This window comes from Suricata suricatta, chromosome 8 (assembly GCF_006229205.1).
Source record: "Suricata suricatta isolate VVHF042 chromosome 8, meerkat_22Aug2017_6uvM2_HiC, whole genome shotgun sequence".
In the NCBI taxonomy this organism is placed as follows: Eukaryota; Metazoa; Chordata; class Mammalia; order Carnivora; family Herpestidae; genus Suricata; species Suricata suricatta.
In genome coordinates, this window is record NC_043707.1 from 69,016,800 (window position 1) to 69,021,389 (window position 4,590).

Sequence of the window (4,590 nt, forward strand, 5' to 3'; positions counted from 1 at the left end):
TTGAAGATTTCCTGCCATTCCTTTCTGGCCTGCCAAGTTTCAGTAGATAGGTCTGCAACTATTCTGATAAGTCTCCCTTTGTATGTGAGGGCCCTTTTCTCCCTAGCTGCTTTCATAATTCTCTCTTTATCCTTATATTTGGCCAGTTTCACTATGATACATCATGCAGAAGATCAGTTCAAGTTACTTCTGAGGGGAGTTCTCTGTGTCTGTTGGATTTCAATATTTGTTTCCTTCCCAGATTGGAGAAGTTCTCAGATATAGTTTGTTCAAGTACCCCTTCAGCCCCTTTCACTCTTTCTTCTTCAGGAATTCCTATGATACAGATATTGTTCTATTTGATTGTATCACTCAGTTCTCGATTTCTCCTTTTGTGCTCCTGGATCAATTTATCTCTCTTTTTCTCAGCTTCCTCTTTCTCTATAACTCTGTCTTTTAGTCTCCTATTCTCCTCTCTGACTCTTCAGTCCGTGCAGTGGCCACCTCCATTTTATTATGCACCTCATTTATAGCATTTTTTAATTCATCACATCTATTTTTAAGGTCCATAGTCTTTGTAGCAGTAGCTCCTCTGATGTCTTCCATGCCTTTTTTCAAGCCCAGTAATTAATTTTATGACATTGTTCTCAATTCTTGTTCAGTTATGTTGCTTTTTTCTGTTTTGACCAATTCTTTAGCTGTCACTTCTTCCTGGAATTTCTTTAGAGGAGAGTTCTTCTGTTTCATCATTTTGGCTAGCTTTCTGTCTCTTGTAAGTTTTAAAAGCTTGTTATGCACTTTGCACCTGTGAGTTCCGCTCTATTGAAGAAGGCTCATTGACTGTCCACACCCTGTCTATTCAGGAAGTGTTCTTTTAATGGTGTTTTTTGGTCTCTCTTGTGCCTTGTGTTATTTTATTTTCCTACTCGTAGTGATACTTGGGACGTTCCACCATGTGTACTTTGGCTTGTTTTTTTGAGGTATCCCTGGAAAGGAAAACAGACAGACAAACAAACAGGGAACAAAAGCACACAAACATATAAACAAACAAGCAAACCAAAAGGGGAAAGAAAAACAAAAACAAAAGACAAAGGGCTGTTTAAAAGCATAAAACCAGAAATCCCAGCTACAAAATAAAGAGCAGGGTGGAGTCGCATATACAAAGAGAGAAATGAGAAATTGAACTTTGACCAAGCAGATAGACAAAAAGGCTTAATTCAGATAGAGAAAAAGGAGAATATGGCAGGAGGTGAAGAGAGAAAAAACAACGAAGATAATGTTACCCGGAAAAACTATATAGTCTGATTACTTCAGAGAGAAAGCAAGGTAATGATGGAGGTGTAGAATATGTATCAAGAGAATGGATTAAATGTGACTGTTTAAGCAAACCTATAACCAGAATACCCAGTCCAGCAGAGAGAAGAGATAAGAATGAGAAAAAAGAGAATATATCTGAATAGCAAGAATTGACCTAGAGTTAAGGCAATGCATCAGTGGTGATCTTGGGTGGGGCTGTCTGTTTCCTCAGCATCTATCCAGCTCTGGTAACAAAGCAGCTAGGCAATGCAGATGGGCGTGGTTTGGTGTTGGCAGGTCTTGCCTCCACTGTCATCCTGTGGGCCGCTCCCTGAGGCCCTGTCTTGGTGGTTGTGGGGGAAAAAATGACACCCCCTAGTCCCTTTTCGAACCACACACATTGCAAATCACACTTTGGGTCCGATCTCACGGTGCCCCAGGGCACAGCCAAGGTGGGCCATGTTCTATGTCCCGCCCCCAGCCTGGTTTCCAGCTCTTACTCCATATGCAGTAATGACACCGCCCAAAATGTAATCCCACAAGTGCAAGCTGGGGCTCTTCCTAGCTGGGGATCGAGTAGGGGAGCAGTTTTTCCTGATGCCTACTGAGTCCCTTGCATACAGTCTGTACTGGAGGGAATTTCTGGGACCAGGGCACCAAGCCCAAAGAAGCCTCAGCAGTTAGAGATAGTATCTCTCTCCCTGCAGTTAGAGATGGGATGATAGGATCCCTCTTCATTCCCAGCTGAGGTTTTTCTCTTCTCCAAGGACAGTTTTATGAGCCTTTATGGTCGCTCTTTTCCCTTTGTCTTTCCTCTGTGTTTCCATGTCCCGGCCTGTTTTTATCTTCCCCAGTTCACAATCACGCACATTTGAGGCTATCTTTTTAGTGGACTCTGTCTCTTTTCCTCCCAGACTCTTGTGGTTCAGTGTCTTTTGGCTTCAGCCCTTCTTTGTTTGATAGACGCAGGTGGGAAGTGCAGAACTCCCTACTTCCCTGCCATCTTGTCCTCCCGACTCTCTTGAATCTTTTTAAATAACTTTTTGAAGCATAAGTATACATACTAAAAATATAATTAGACATATTAAGTGTATGTGTATGTAATATGTTATTAAATTTAAATATAAATAGTTTAAAATTAATAAAATTAAACAAAGAAGGCAAAAGACTTATGCACTGAAAGCTATAAAACTTGGCTGAAAGAAACTAAAGAAGACACAAATAAATGAAAAGACATCCCATGTGTTCAGATTATAAGACTTGATATTGTGAAAATGTTCATTCTGTGCTACACAATGTACAGATTCAATGCAATTCCTATTAAAACCCCAATAACTTTTTTTGCAGAAAGAGAAAAAGCATCCTAAAATTCATATGGGCTTTCAAGGGACTCTGTATAGTCCCAACAGTCTTGAAAAAGAATAAAGTTGGAAGTCTCACACTTCCTGATTTCAAAACATATTAGGAAGCTACAAGTAAAGAAAACAGGTACTGCCATAAAGATAGACATATAGACAGCTCAGAAATAAACCCTCACATATGTACTCAAAAGGTCTTTACAAACTTATTGATACCACACAAAGGGGAAAGAGCAATATCTTCAATAAATGGTGTTAGAAAAACTGAACATCCACATACAAAAGAATGAACTTAGATCCTTAAAACATATAAAAATTAATTTAAAATATATTAGAGTACTAAACATAAAATGTAAGACTTTTAGAAGAAAACATAGGGGAAACCTTATTGGATTTGGCAATAATTTCTTGGCTACGACACCAAGGCACAGAAACAAAAGCAAAAACAGGCAAGCAGAACTACAAACTTTAAAACTTCTGTGTATTAAAGGAAACAACTAACAGAGTGAAAAAGCAACCTATAGAATGGGAGAAAATATCTGAAAATCATATATCCAATAGGGGGCAAATATCCAGAATCTATAAAGACCTTCTATAATTCACAGCAACAAAAAAACAACTGACTTCTAAAAAATAACCAAAGGAATTGAATAGACATTTCATCAAAGAAGATACAAATAACCAGAAAGCATGAGAAGATGTTCAATATCACTAATCATTAGCGAAATACAAATAAAAAATACAATGAGATATTATCTCACATATATTAGGATGACCACTCTCAAAAAAAATAGTAAATAACAAATCCTGGTGAGAATACAGAGAAATTGGAACACTTTGTAATGTGAGTGGAAATAAAAAATGATGCAGTTGCTATGGAAAACTGTAAGATGGATCCTGAAAAAAAAATTAAAAATAGAGTTACCATATGATTCAGAAATTTTACTACTGAGTATATATATCTAAAAGCACTGAAAGCAAGATCTTGAAAAGATATGTGCATACTCACATTTATTGCAACATTATTCACAATAACCAAGAGGTAGAAACAACCCATATGTCCTTATAGACAGATGAGGGGATAAAGAAAATTTTGTGTACATATGCAATGGAACATTGCTCAGTCTTAAAAATGAAATCTGAATATATTCACAATGGAGTACTACATGGCAATGAGAGGGAATGACATATGGCCTTTTGTAGAAAAGTGGATGGACCTTGAGGGTGTCATGCTGAGTGATGTAAGCCAGGCAGAGAAGGACAGAAACCATATGTTTGCACTCATAGGTCTAGGAGGAAAACAGGAGAGACCTAATGGAGAACCAGGGGGAGCGGAGGAGGGAGAGAGAGTTGGGGAGAGAGAGGGATGCAAAACTTGAGAGACTATTGAATGCTGAAAATGAACTGAGAGTGGAAGGGGAAGGGGGAGGGGGGAAAAGAGGTGGTGGTGATGGTGGAGGATACTTAAGGGGAAGAGCACTGGGTGTTGTATGGAAAACAATTTGACAATAAAATATTATGGAAAAAAAAAAAAAAGAAATCTGTCACATGCCATAACAAGGCCTAACCATGAAAGTGTTGACAGAAGTAAGTTACAAAAAAAAAAAAACTTTATGGTTTCACTTATATGAGGCATCTAAGGTAGTCAAACTCATAGGCACAGAAAGCAGAATGGTGGTTGTAAAGGAGTGGAATGAGAGAAGAATGGAAAGTACATAGGCTCTCTCTCCACACACACACCCACCCACCCACACACCCACCCACCCCCCCCCCACACACACACACAAACACTGCAACTTGTCTTTCTAACTTGATGGTCTTGCCTCCTATTGTGTATGAGACTCACTGACCCCAACTGAATAAATGAATTCCTGCTATTGAGTACCCTAAGATGTTCTGCAGCTTAATATAAAAACTTTCCAGACCTATAATTCTGGTTAACAATTGAAACCATTAA